The 16,287-nt window shown below is 38.4% G+C and overlaps 1 protein-coding gene across 2 annotated transcripts in view; it reads right to left on the minus strand.

Annotated features, from left to right (window-relative positions):
• Positions 1–16,287, minus strand: part of LOC137283491 (probetacellulin-like) — a 232,155-nt gene that overhangs the window by 124,766 nt on the left and 91,102 nt on the right. The window lies entirely within an intron of this gene.

Raw genomic sequence — 16,287 nt, forward strand, 5'->3', positions numbered from 1 at the left:
GCCCTAAGTGATATGATAGATACCACAGGAGCAACAGCCAACACTAAGTACGCCCTCGTCAACACCGGTGATGACAACTGGAGAATATACCCATCATTCGGAGGTAAACTGTTCGACTTAGACGATGTTGAGAGCACTACCGTCGTCAAAAACAAACCATATATGCTCGTCTTCACCGAAGATGACAAGTGGGTGTTGTTACCCGATAACAAATGGTTTCTCAATATTAGACTCGTCTCCCCTTACGTGTTCACGGATAACAAAGACAACCACCTAAACAAAGTCGTGAACAATGGAACCCTGCTCGTGGCTTACGTCCCAACTCAGAGACGTAGCATAGTCGTCAGCCCAGTCAACACTATAGCAGCCCACATGCTATCGAGTAAACCGGCCATGCAAAACGTGAAATTGCAGTTGGTGTCTGAATTCGAAGGCGTGGTTAAGATACTAGAGAGTCTACCGGCAAACTCAACACTGTTCATCAAAGTCTACCTAGGGGAACCATCGGGGAATGATGTCGAGATCGTGAAGGGGATCAAACTCGGGTGGGTGAAACGACACCAGTATCAAGTTTGCAACGTTTACGTGCGGGTGGGTGTCGACTCCAAGACCAGTCTGCAGGGGGTCAACGTGATCGTGGAAAATAAGATATCACTAATCAATATCTTCCTGCCTGACAACATACACTTCATGGGTATAAAGTTAACCCCTGAATTATTATCAGAAAACCAGTTGGAAATTATATCATAATAGTATAATAATGACCAGTCATCATCCCAACACTACACTTAACGACCTGGGAGATACAGAGGGATTCGATCAGCCTGGTGAGGAAGATGAATTATACATCCTGCACTTCAAAGACAACGTGTACAAACGGGTGCCGTTATCAGATTTTAAAGAACCCAAATGGCTGATCAACTTAACACTCGCCTCACCTTATATCACATTAACTGAATTGGGGCGTATCTCTAAGATTAGGAATAACGGTATCTGGGTCGGGGATTTCATTCCGGAGAGGACATTAATAAGAAGTAGCATAAATGGGTTATCGGCTTTCTTCGAAAATAAATTAACATTTAGCAGTAATCTTGATAGAATATACCCCCCTTTCACACTCATCATAGAAGTCTTCTTTGAGTATTCAGACAATGGAGACCCCCCAATAGTACACCCAATTTTACCCGAGGTGTTAATAGGCTGGTTTATCATACACAAAGGTGAATATTGCCGTATTGTTATACAACAGGATACCACGGGTCCTATAAACCACTTTACAAGCCTCCTGGGGGTTTCTATTAGAACAGGAAATTCTATTAGCCTCTCACCTATTACCCTGACTAATAGTCTAGAACTTATAGGCTTTAAATTCATTAATAGATTTTTAACTGAACCCCAATTAAAATATCTTTCAAAATATACATTATAGGATGGGTCTGTACCCAGTCGTAGAGGAAGTAGCGAAGACACTGGAAACCGTAGATGGGTTCCGCTTGAGGCAGTTATGTGATGTGAAACGTCAACTAGAACAAGACCGTGACACGCGGAAAGCATTATGTAAAAAATATAATAGAGCTTTCAATATCGTGGACGGGGCTGACACTACCCTTATGGCAACCAGCATGGGACTAGGGGCGGCAGGCGTTGGGTTGTTAACCACCATCGTGGCTGCACCTATAGTGCTAGGTATTGAAATAACGGCTGGGGTGGCAGGGTTGGTAGGGTTGGCGCTTAAGTTAGTATCACGCAGGCTTAATCGTAAGGCATTGAAACACGACGAGATCAGGGTTCTGGCCGAAGCAAAACTCAACACAGTGAGTGAGCGAATTTCCACGGCACTCTCTGACAGTAAGATCTCAGAAGAGGAGTTTAGTTCAATCCTATCTGAACTCAAAAAATATAACGGAATGAAACAAGATATTCGATCCAAGTCTCGTAAGTCTGCTATCAGCGAGGACGAGAAAAAAAAGTACATAGCACAGGGAATACAAAAAGCCCAGCAAGCCTTTATTATGAACACCAAAGAGATCGTAGGCGGTTCACGTTAAACTGTTTCATCGATATAAACATAACATAGGGGAACACGAGGGTGATAGCCGTAAGCGAGCCACCGATCCTATATGGTCAGTCAAAACTTACAACATAGATAAAGTGGATATGAAAGCCGACGAACCTAACTTGTACTACTTGAGGGATGGGCCGGGTAGGGGGTTTGTAAGAGAAGAATTATTGATCGTACCGTACGGCACAGTGTTACCGCCTGCCAAGTCACGGTAAACGTGATGGCGTAGCTTTGTAGTAGGGGTAATAATAGCAAGAGCTAAGGGTCCCACCAAAGCCTCATTTAATAAATGAGGCTTTTTAGAGGGGTTTTTGAAAAGTGTTTTCGGACTGTCATTCCCTATACTACTTCTGTGCATGCTCAAAGCTGTCAGGAATGTTATAAACACCATTTCTGGTTACATGAACTTAAAATTCAGCTTCTCCAACACTGTAGTGGTAAATACTTGAGGAGCCTTTTGATACAAGAAGAAAACACAAAAGACACACTGCCTGTGTATAAAATGAATGAAAAGAGTTGAAAACAGATGAACTAAGTGGTTTCTATAAGCTGTCATAATGTCAAAGATGGAAAATGGATAGAGCTTCTCATCAAATCCTGTGGAGTCTGAATTTCACAATATCTAAAGGAAATCCTGGACTATTTGAAAGGGTTTCATATGACTTCTCCTCAAAAGTTGTTTGATCAGAGTTTCAACATTCAAGACCTCAGTCAAAGCTTTCAGCAAGGAATCTCAAAGGACAATTTGGAATTTGATACATGAGTGACAGAAATAATGTCCGCAATAATTTCATATATGGATATGCACCATATATTCCAATTTTTTTGTCAGTAGAACAGTTGACTTGCCTTTGCATGTGTTTGTGATCTCTCTGCATGTGTTTGTGACCTATGGTCACCAATATCTGGAATCATCACCATCACATGTACACATGTTCATCAAATAGTCACAATCACACCATGGATACTTTTTGCAATGGAGATTTCATTTTACTATAACAACGTTTTTGTAGCTTTTATTTCTTGTAAAAACCTTCAAGACACAGTTGCTGGGATATGGAAACAGATCTTGAAGATCAATTCATTTCACTTTGACATAGATGAACATCAAGTCAAACTAGATCACTGGACATGCAAGAAAAGTAAACTTGGTGCAGTGACAGTATCAGATTGCAAATCATAACATATAAGGAAAATGTAACCAAGATTCAAGTTTAAATGCTGAATGACTGAAAAAAATGCCTATTCAACATGACCTCATTAGATCAGGTAAGCTAAGAGGATGTTTTAACATCACGTCACTGTGACACCATAATCATGTCGATTTCACTAATTCACAGCTTCTTTACATACACAGTAGAGATACAATATAAATATCCTCAAAGTCATTGATGCTGAAACTCACAAAAGAACTTTTTTCCACTCTACTCTGGCATCCATTTTGAAAATAATGACTAATCCATCAATCAAACGACAGCGCTTGATTGACTGAAATTTACATGAATGTCGGTTTCATGTTGGTGCATGCTTGTGAGTGAAAGTGTTTGTAATTCCGGCATTAATGACATGAGTGAGCTGTGTAGGCTTACTGGCTTGAGGTGTACTGAGGAGTTTTTGAAACCTGAGTCCGACAACTACAGGAGAAATGCAATAAATACTCATCATTGAACTGAGAGCCATCTTCACCATGATAATAAGAGTTGTTTCCCTTGCTAGTTGCACGATAAACTGTTTCAACTTTTCAAAATACATCTATTTCACAGATTGAAAACTACAAGTTGACATGTTTAAATCCATCTACAGTAATGATCCAAATATATCAAAGCAGCCTTTAAATAACTTGGATGAAACAGAGGGTGATATTATGAGCAATGATCTCTGTTATAAGTGTCTGATCTGAGATGATCACTAAATTCTGATATTTAATTCAATGGAAAAGTTGTAATGTCCAGCAATTGTTTCTGTGGATTAATACTACTCTTCAATCACCTCAATGCAGGAACAGAGCAAAATTGCATGTCATTTTTCCAATCACAATTTGGTGTTGTCATGGAGTATGCTGAATATGCTAGGCCTCTTAAAAGAGAGATGTATGCATTGGGATTCAGACACAGTCCTGTTTGAAGCAAATGAACACTGCATCTATTGGGCAATTCAGATCATCCTTGTTTGGAAGCTAGCGTCAACATATGAAGCTAGCTTTAACATTCTACGAAATATCATAGAATCCTAATATCACACCATTAGCCATATTGAAGAACCTGACTAGCCATTATCCCGTTATCTTCTACAACCAGTACATGTTCTTGGGAATCTAGTCTAACTCAGATCCTAACGTCAGACCACCAGCCATATTGAGGTCCCTCAATAGCCATTACCCTGTCATCGTCTACAACTAGTACATGTTCCTACATGATCGACATCTCCAGGGTATACATTCCGAGAAGTCTCCACTATACCCTGGATGCATCTACAGCTTGGTCCGAAAATTTTGTTACCTCCCTTTACTGGCTCGCATCTTCACAAGCACCCAATCAGCTAAGCCGCCATTACAACTGAACTTGCCAGTGTCAGTAAAGATAGCGGTTGCAACTGTGAAGGTTTGTTCGCAGTGCAACTCAGAATTAGGAAACATCATACAGACACATTGATAGGTCCGAAAATTTAAAAAAAAATATATGTAAGAACTCATTCTGCCTCTTTCAGAGAACCTCTGCATGGTTTGTTTTGCCAAGTTTAATCAGTTAGATAATTTAAAAAGAGAAGGAGAGTTGTGATTGGCTCGCTCAACTTCCCAGCGTATACACCCGATTGGATAAAAAGTCAGGAGGTAATAAATTTATCGGGCTTAGCCAGAGATGCATCCAGGGTATAGTGGAGACTTATTGGAACGTATACCTTGGAGATATCGAGGATGATGTTCCCTAGGAATATAGTCTAACTCAGGTCCTAATGTCACACTGCCAGCCATATTGAATTGCCTGACTAGCTCTTACCACGTTATCTTCTACAACCAGTACATGTTCCTAGGAATCTAGTTTATCTCAAATTTTAATGTTACACTGCCAACCATAGTGCCTGACTAGCGACTGCACTGTCACCTTCTACAGATTCCTCATAACCTAGTTTAACACAGAATCCTTAACTGTGAAATTCAGCCTCAAGATAGGGCAAATTGGCAATAAGTACATCCATTATAAAAATGATTGAACTTGCGTGTCAGCAAGAACAACCAAGTAAAAACAGTAATTCCTGGAGTAAATCCTCAAGAACCTTCCACGTTTGTGAAGTGAGAATGTGTACAAATGTGAACGCAATGATATATCGACTCGCCCATTTGACAGCCCCCGTGACGGGTCATCACTGTCATCACATACTGACATGACCTTGTCATCATCCTTCAACCATCCTGAAAACTTAAACACTAATACTATTCTGATTGTTTGCAATGAGGATATTTTTTCATTTTCTCCCCAACTTGTCAGAGTGATAACACTCACAATAATGTATTACTTACATCCATAATTATATTCTTATTGGCACTACGCCATTTTCTTCTGTCAGCCTGCTTTCTCATTTCAAATACATCAAACTGAATTTTGCCATCTGAAATAAAATACTCTCAAATTCTACACACAGCAAGTTGTAGTTAAGCATATAGCCTCACATTTTTGACTCAATTATGTGTAGACTACATAAATATCTCCACTTTCACAACAGAGAAATATTGCGCAATTCTTCAGAATTCAATTACATCACAGATTTGACTGTTTGTGGTCGGAAGTAACCATGGTTTCCTTCAGTGCACTTGTAACTGTCTGTCAAATCTCGGTGGATGATCAGTTTCTTGTTTCAGGCAAATATCAAGAAAAATAACTGATATATCAGTTTGAAGTTTTTAGTCACATGACATTTACATTTTTTGGGCTTAGTATCTGTTTCAAATCTTAATGTGACTGTGCTTTGTGAAGGTCACAAATGAAACCAAATCACACATAAAGAGGAAGAGGAGGAGGAAGTAGGACTCAGAGTTTGGTTGGTCATTATACATTATTTATTACACTTCAACCTGGTCACAAATAAAGATTTAATAATTAGACACAGCTTAACCACCATATCTTGAATATGCAATGTAAAAACATTTCAAGACTGAAAACAAAGTGTCTTCTCAAACCAGGTGTGGTGGGGTAGCCTAGTGGTTAAAGGCTGTCATTCATTTGATTACACGATGCCATTTAGAAAGTGGTCAAATGCAACATATGTCATTTTTGGGATTTCACTTTCTTAGTAAAGTACAAATTCTAGTACTTTTTTTCGGTTGAGTCCCATCCGGGATTCGAACCCGCACCCTCAGAGTCAGGCACCTAATCGCCAGCACACAAAGTCAGCCGCCTAGCCCGCTCAGCCACCGCGACTTCCACAAAAATGAAAGTCGGACAACTGGTAGTCTAGACTGCGTACTTTGTGTACCCCTCTGATGAGTGTAAATTGGCACGTGCTGGCGATTAGGTGCCTGACTCTGAGGGTGCGGGTTCGAATCCCGGATGGGACTCAACCGAAAAAAAGTACTAGAATTTGTACTTTACTAAGAAAGTGAAATCCCAAATATGACATATGTTGTGTCATTCATTTGTACTCCACATAGGTACGCTTGGTGAAGCTGATTCCCCGTGTCCACAAAGCTGGATACATGATCAGCACTGACCAGGATTCAAACCGGTACCCATGAGCATAGGTTTCTGGTGTGACCAAGGTTACTCGGCACTCATATGACCTGAGTCTTTGAGTGAAAGGATAAAGGAGGGCTTGAATGAGTGCACAATCAAGGTAGAATGTAGTGAATAAAAGGGCATGTGGAAGGAGTGTCCAGATTTAGGAGTGACAGAAAGTATGAACTAAGAAATGGAGAAGTTAGTGAATAGAAGAGTGAGTGAGTGAGCAAAAGAGTTAACTGAAGTAGAGAATGAAATGGGAACAGAAGAGGAGTAGATAAGCAAATGAAGGAAGGAGAAGGATCGGCTGTAGGCTGGGCAAAAGCGTGTGAAAGTTCATTTCAAGCACCGCAATATAAACATACCACTGGTGCCTTTTTTCCATATTAACACAAATGGACCAGATGCCATAAACGTTGGTCCATTTCCATTTATATTAGATTCTACATATCTAGACTTTGGAAAAATTCTTAAAGATACAATAAACTTTGGGATCCATTTCTACATATGCTGACCTTGAATCAACCTTGTTCTGCAAAGCTGATTAATGCACTTGAATCTCTACCGCCATCACTCATAGTGGCAGATGCAAGTTGAAACTTCAAAACATCCTTTGATCCATCAAATTCCACTGCAATCCAATTGGATTTCTTTGGCGTGTAAGAAACAACATTGAAACGCTCTATTTTTGTAAAACTTCCATGAACAAACTTATTAAATACAAATCATGTTAAAAGAGGTAACTGACAGACTCAGTGTTGATTTGCACACAGTTTCAGTCAAGCTACAAATTGTCACAACTGCAGTATCTGCAACCTGCTTGTGTCAATATCATTACTGTAATTGCCAACATTGTCAACAATGAGATAGTGGACAGTTGATACCTTTTCCCAAGCCGAGACCACAAAGCTGAGGCAGGTATCTCAGGCCGCCAGTCATTGATATGACAGCCTCTTCATGCAGACTTACATGTACATAGGTTTACATTATCATATACAGTGACACACAAGCAAGGAAGTTACAGCTGTAACCAGTGATCACTCTTTAAATCAGTAGTTGCTATTGTGGGATCATTATCTGTGTCTCATCATCAGAGTCACTACTGTCTATTTCATGTCTTGACTGTGTCACCACCTATGTCAAACGTCATCAATGTATGCACTATCTAGATCAAATGTCATTACTATGTTCACTACCTGTGTCAAATGTCATCACTGTTTTTACCACTTGTGTCAAATGTCATCACTATGCTCACTACCTATGTCAAATGTCACCAATGTGTCCAAATCTGTGTCAATGTCATTATTGTGTTTACCCCTTGTGTCAAATGTCATCAATGTGTTTGCCATCTGTTTCAAATGTCATCCATCTGTATCAAAATGCCATCAATGTGTTCAGATTTGTATAAAATGCTATCATAGTGTTCACTACTTTTATCATTAATATCATCAATGTGTTCACTATCTATGCCATTAATGCCATTGTCACTAGCTGTTATAAAAAATTCCTTTGACGCCCACATCAAGAAGGATTATGATTGGCCTAGCAATCCCCTACACTCCATACACACAAACAGTGTGATCATGAATTACAGAGTCTCAAATGTCATCCCTGTATCATACATATATGGCCATCTGATGCCAATATAAGCTACTCTGATACATGCCATTTGGCACTAGGGACCCACTGGTTTAACTCTTAGAATCCCCAAAGCACATCAGTGAGCCAGCAAGCTTAACCCCTACTGACAATAAGTATCACATTTCAAACTTGACTCGTCTGGCTCATGTCACTATACATGATTCAATTTACAGAAAGGGTTTCACAACTTGCACTCTGCCCATTCCAGTGATATGGGATCATATGTGAAACTAATACCATTTATATACAGACACACTAGGAAACCATCCAACTGGTGAAATTGAACGCTGTTGTTGAAAGACTGTTTAGGATTCTGAGATATATAATGTGACAGTCAGTCTTATGTCAGTCTTACACTTAAACACATGAAAACAATCAGCAAATGTCATGGGAAATGAAGTTTTCTGCTGCATGGACCAAAAACCTTCACAACAGTTTGAGCATCATTGAGATTCGAAGTGTCATCAGATGTATTAAGGTTCAGTCCTTCTAGAACAGGTCACATGTTATTTAAGTTACCTTCAGTTATATTAAAGTTCAGTCTTTCAGAAATAGGTCAAGGGTTGTTTACACTACCTTCAGTTACATAAGGCTCAGTCCTTCAGAATTAGGTCAAGGGTCGTTTAAGTTAGCTTCAGCTACATGAAAGTTCAGTCCTCCATGAGTATGTCAAAGGTCATTGAGGCACCTACATATATGTTCAGCATCAGTTTGGTTTTTAATATCACTTCCATTCCAATTTGTAAAGGGACAATCAAGCATCCTTCAAGGGTACACCTAAAAACAATCAGGATCATTTATATTGCAACAAGTGAAGAGTTCTTCAGATACGATTCCTCACACAGGCATTAAAACTGCTGTTTTGACAAAAATATTTAACAATATCTGCTTTTCGACAGACAACAACATTCTGGCTACACAAATAATTATAACTGTTCTTCCCAGTGTCTGGAGCCTCATAAATCAATTAATTCACAAGGGGGAGATTACATGTTATTTGGAATGTCGAATGAGGTGTTGTCTTTACTACCCAAGATGAAAATTCACCTCAGTTTGTCACTAAAACCACCAAGCTCCTGTGGGATCATGAGGGCATTATTTATTTCTGACATTTGGTGCTGTGAGGTCTACACTGGAACAATTAATGGCTAAACACTAGAGTCCATAAAATGTTGTTATTGCATCGGCTTCGATGAATCAATCAGAAGCTGCAGAAGTTGCAACTGGGAATCAAATGAAAGCACAATCTGTATATTCCAAGGTACGGCTACAGCCACTGCAGAAACCCTTAATCTCTGTCGCCTCTAGTGCATTTCATGGATACATCCCAGTGCATCAGTAGGAATAACAACCAGGGTGTGATTGTTGTTTCATGGCCACAATGCAGAGCATGCAGAGCATGAGAAAGAACAACAGCAACACTGGAGTGAGTGTTTTGTGTCCACATTAGAACTGTTCCAAACATATGTTGACTGCCTGATGTAGTATTCTGGTTGACAAACCAAGAGTTGATAACATGAGCAATGAACGCTGCGGGTCACATTAACTCAGTGAGTGAGTGAGAATGCAAGTTTGTTACTTACCATTTGTGATACCCATAAACCTGTGCTATGAGCTAGAATCATAATCAAACCAGGATTTTTGGTGTGCCTAAGGAACACAAATTTGAACAGCAAGCCGCAACCAACTGACAACTGGGCTACAGATGTTACCTATTACAAGCTGTAGACAAGTCATCTCCAAAATCCCTATGGGGGCAAAATACAACATGAAACAATAAATACTCTAGCATTATAAGTTCCTGCAACTTGGCAATCTGATCCTCCCGATCACAGTCACTCAGACCAGAACAGCACTCAAAATCAATAACAAATTAACAAATTCATTTTCCAGATACAAAATTGCTTCGTATTAGAAATATTTGTTTAAGTGAAGCCAATAGTATACAATTGCAAAAAACAATTTATAAGCATGTCAGATGTATAATCAATTAATTCCCACAAGCTTCTTTCACAATTTTCAGACAAAACAAACAATCAGTTGTCAATAAATCTCCAGCCTTTCATTTCTTGCCAATTTGCCACATCCTGGAAATCTTCCAGTGTCATGGAGTTTCCATGTTTGATCCAAGATAATTCAATCAAATGTAAATCTGTTTGGCATGCACTGAAAGCCATTCCATAGACAAAAACATTTTTGTTTGGAAACGATTCATTTTCAAATATTCTATCCCAAAATTGCTTATTGTTGAAGCAGAATGGCAGAGGCTTTGTTTGAGGAGGATGAAGTAAGAGAACTTGGTGCATGTAAATTACTCCTTGGGCTTCTGAACAGTTCCTGAATTATTCCCTTGCAGACAGTGAGTACTTATGCCTTAACAGCATAGATTAATGCTCATTCTGTCAATCACTAATATGCCTAGATATATAGAGGATATTATATGAGTTTCCATGTCATAATATGGTTAGGACACAGGTGCCTAAATGTTGGTATTTCCCGAACGAGAGCGAAAGGATTTACTGATACTTAGGCACGAGTGTCATAAACATAGTATGTTTTGGGCATAAATATATTATTCTGTTTACGACCGTTAAATTGAGTCACCAAACTGAGGAAAATAAATAATTGAGGAAAGTTGCACTTTCTAATGTTACCTGTTCTGATAACCAGAAATGCTCTTTGGTTTTAAACATATTCAGAACTTTTTTTCAATAATGCACTGAAACACTTGAAAAAATTGTCAAACTACATCAGCATACAGAAAAATGTCTGAAGGTAAAGATTCCACATTAAAACTTACAAAAAATAATCTGGCAAATTCAGTTTTAAAGTTCCAAAAATTAACACTCATATTCAGGTGCTCATAAAGCTGAAGATTGATTCTGTTACTTCTAAAGTTAAAAACTGATTCATCATGAAGACAGTTCTTTATTGTCCATAACACATCCTTTGCCCAACTTTCAAAAAAAATGTTCCAACAAATACAACACATCTACAACTGGGCACTGTTGATAAATCATGAAGATACATTATTTAAACTTTTGTTCTACAAGTCACCAGTGCCCTTGGAGGCATCCAGGACCTCATTAACGGGTTGAAAAATTATTATTCCCTATAGGAAATGCATAAAAGTTGTATCAAGAATACAAAAAACACAATTCACACAAAAAGATTTTGTCGGTTTTCCCAAATGAATATCAATTGTAACCTCATCAAACTTAACATCTTCCTGGAACTAACATATCAAACTTTAATATGGCTGCCACTCCTCTTCCCTCGTCAATATCCCGTAGGCTTCATCGAGCGAGGGGACCGGTTCTCCTTCTGCAGCAACAAGTTTTGAGGAAACTGTGGGTTTTTTTCCAAGTGGCTACTTCACTGGTCATGGAAGCTGTTTTTATTAATATAGATTTGTTGATTAATGTAGATGGGGCTACTGACACATTCTTTGAAATCGGTATGTACGAAGAAATATCCTTACCATCTATGCAGGCAGTTTAAATAGGGGCTATGTCCATGGTATGTACCAACTCAAACAAGTTCCTGACACTGTCTGACAGGTTTCTTGGTAACCATGTCAATGCTGTTGTAATGATTTGATTCACAGAATTCCCATTTGTGGAAACATGCTGAGGGATGAACTTTGATTAGACGAGCAGGGACTGACAAGTGGCTGGAGGATAATTATACATGAATCACTGATTTAATATATTTTGTTAAAATATGTTCCACTTCATTCTCAAAACTGTTTGTATCAAGAAGAATGAACAATAGATGACAACAGGAGATGAAGAAAAAACTGGACACACAAGACCTACTTTAGTGACCTTCACCTTCATCTAGTGTCATCAACTTTATTTCTATCACAGGTGTAGATTAATGCTTCAGTCAACTATTTCTAAGCTGATAATAACTAAATATGAGACTGGCTGAGCAGAATGTGATAGAATGAGAATCTTTGTACACCATTAAGCTGCTACCACACATCATTGTTGTGTGATCACATGTCATCAAGGTAAAATCACATCTTTCCATAATTATACAGTCACACACAATTAGTAAGTAATTATGCTTTTACTTGGCTTTTAGCAATATTCGAGCAACATTACAGGTGGGGACCACCAGAAAAGGACTTCACACATTGCAGGATACTGAAATCTGGCCTTCATGATGATGAAGAAATACACAAGGCTACCCAACGGCCCCTGCATACCATACATTATCAATGTACAACCACATACTTGATGGTACAATCACTCACAATCAAGTCACAATCACTCACGATCAAGTTACTATAAGATCATGGTCTACATTTTCAAAGCTCTCTTGGCAGTAAGATAGTCATAAGTTAATGTCTATGTTTAGCACTAGCGACTATCTTAGCACTAAGAAAGCTTCCAAAACCTAGACACAGATCAGTAAGGTCATTGTCCTCATCAGCATATGCATGACGATAATCAAGTCTTCTCCAGAATCACCAGTGAGGGTTTGTTTTTCCCAGTGGAGAACATTTCCATCATTGTACAAACCCTGCCTTATTCATCATCAAACATACACAATTCTTCATTCAGACAAATAGTGTGCATAAATGAATACTGGAAAAGTACAGTGTTGATCACAGCTATCTGTAGCAAAGTATTCAAGCAGCTGAAAAACTATTCAGCACCATTTGCTTTGTGTAACAATCCTACCAACAACGGCAGAATACAGCTTCATTTCTCTGTCATCCTGAAAGCCACACACAACACCTTTCAACATCTGGAAACACAATCATGCTCTAAGCTTACCCAAAATACTATGTCAATTCTTTGTATTCTCATCTGAATTAAATATTTATTAATTTGTTTAATACAACCAGTCATCAATAAATTTTCACGTCTATATTCAGGTAGTAACATCTCAACGAGACAGGCCTAGTCCCTAGGGTCATCAACCCCAAATGAGCTACTGCTCTTTGAAATAAGCAATGCACTTGGGGAATGTATGAGTGTAAGTTCCCAATTCACTATGGTAGTACATTAGAAATCTAACACATTTTTTGCAATGAAGCTCATTGCATGTCAGCATTGCATATCCCCCGAGATCTGTAGGTTGAATTGAAGCATTCCATACATCCTCTCCGAACGTCATTGGAGGACAATGCCATGATCTATTCAAACATACAATACCATAAGGCTACCAGAGTTGGGGAACTGCCTCCTTGTTCAGCGCTAAACTACGGCAGCATCACATCAGATGTAGTCTCTGTTCTTTACAAAGTATCCCTTACATATCTGGACCCATATTGATCTCTAACACTTAGCTTGATTACTTTGATGTCATTCTACTGATTTGCTGATCATATTTTTTACAAACTTAGTTGCCTTTTGCAGAAGGATGTGAACTGAAGGTTAACAAGAAAGCTGCAATTACAGAATAACACTCAAGTAAATATGTCAAAAAGAATCAGGATTCAAAGCTGGGTTCAAACAGATACTATATGTTAAAGAAGTCAAGTAGAGATTGAAAATATTTACACTGCGCATCCTGTGGGAAATAAATTGACCTTAAGAAAATTTCATTTATTGAAATTGTAGATTGTATGTTATCTACAACTGCTTTGAAATGTAAATGGTCAAAGCAACGAATAACCAGTCTTGATTATTCATAAAAAATAGATGCAAAAATGCAAAATAGCACTGAAATAGACTGAGAGAAACAAATAAAGGATCACAGGAAAATTCAAGTGTTCCTTTAAAGTTTTCCACTTTTCATCACCAGCTTTGAATAGCTTTATTTCTCTCAGTATATATTTAAATGGATCACTACACAGATCAGCAATAACACCAGGTGTTCATGGATATTCAAGACAGACATACTTTAAAAAGTGTGTTAATATGTCTGGATGACCACAATTCATTCATATACAATAAGCGACAGGAGACTGAGCATGTACAAGGATTCGAAACAAATTTCTTGTAAACCAAGTGAAGCATGTAACTTGGCATTACACTACTTTGGGCCCCAACATCATATTACTGGATGACCAACAGATATAAGTTAATGAACTTGAAAGTGGCACAAGAGTATGTATTGAAACATGACACTCAGAAAATAACAGAAACTGATAGCCATAAAACAATCTGTCATAACTGTACATCCCAGCTTAAAAAATGCCACTCAAAGATGCCACTAATGAGTATGTGTTTATGAAGGCACCCTGTTCTTTACCAAAACGGTGAGTGTGTACATCCTGTCTGTTTAGACACCATCAAGAGAGGGACAGTGAGTTTAGTTTAATGTCACTTTTAGCAATATTCCAGCAATATCACAATTTCAGGGAAAGACATCAGTAATGGTCTTCACACTTCGCATCCATACGGGGAATGAAACTTCAGCTTCAGCTTGACAACGCTTAAACCACTAGACTTCCATAAGACGTTTCAATGAATTACGAGCTATTGAATCAAAACAAGGTAAAACTGTCTATTGTGGAGAGGGTCTGTAACTCTCTCTCTCTAATTTTTCATCATATAAATTTGAATTTTACAGACAATTTCAACATAAATAAGAATGAAAATGAAAATGAAAATAGTAATGGCAATAATAGTATCAAATACAAAATAATGATGAAAATATTTCTTCAGACTATGCCAACCTTATGTCTATCATAAATTTAATGTGAACATGAAGCTGAATAATGGAAAGAAAGTAATACATTGCATGTGATTCCATGCAATTCCAATTAGTTTTGACTATGTTTCCACAAGCTCAAAAACTAGTACACGCTAAAAAGATAACTGTTTCTGATTTCCTGATTATATATTTACTCCTAGGCCAAATGTAGAGATATCATCAAAGTCGGGTAATATGATACACCCAGCCTTATCACCCATACTACATATCTTGACCATGTTGAACACCAGTGTTTGTCACCACCCATTAGACAATGTGATCAATTCTCAAGCAGTTTGTCTATGAACATGTGGACACTGTATCAACAGTGGACTGAACCCAGTGGACCGAACCTGATACACCCTGTAGCTAGTTCCGCATCAACAAGAAGTAGAATCTTTGGAGGATGGGAGGTGTCATACCAATTACTGAATAACACGTTTACTGCTACTGAGAGATCCTAAAAGATAGGGACTTTTCTAGCATTTGGCCTAGGACTATATTGGGTTACTGTTGCATTATTGCCTTTATTCATGCTGTTGAGTTCATAATGCTGAATAAAATGTTTATGAATATATTGTGAGTCTGTGAAACTATGATCATTTGAAAACCTATTCAAATGGACAAGAACGGTGTTCTCATTTTTGTACATTCTACATACAGTGGATACTGTCAAAATCAGCATCTGTCCAATCCGGCAAGTTGTAACCACCGGCACAAAATCTCAGTCCCATCTGTGGTGAGTACATTTATTGTCTGCTCTACAGTCCGGCACATTGTCTAAACTGGATTATAACTCAGTCCCAATGAGTGCTGGTTTAGACAGCTTCCACTGTATCTATACCTTTTTCACATTTAACACTATAATGAGATCAATTTTCAATTGCTATTCTTTTCGTCAATGCACTTATACCACTCACAAAGCTTCGGGGGACTCAACAATGGTAAAACACAGATAGACAGTGAACACCTATAGATGTTGGACCAAACCCAGTGTTCAGAGATGAATATCATGTTTTCACAGACTATGTGTCCACAAGGTCAACCTGACTCACCTCCACCCCATTACAGCTAAATGAAACCAGAAATAGAAGCTGGCTAACACAATGGTGACTCCACTGTCCTTTTAGAATGGACAATACAAAACAGTTTACCAATGTCCCCCAAAATGCTCAATAGAATATCAGTGTCCTTATTTAGTTCACAAACACAAAACCT

This window comes from Haliotis asinina, chromosome 5 (assembly GCF_037392515.1).
Source record: "Haliotis asinina isolate JCU_RB_2024 chromosome 5, JCU_Hal_asi_v2, whole genome shotgun sequence".
Classification (NCBI taxonomy): Eukaryota; Metazoa; Mollusca; class Gastropoda; order Lepetellida; family Haliotidae; genus Haliotis; species Haliotis asinina.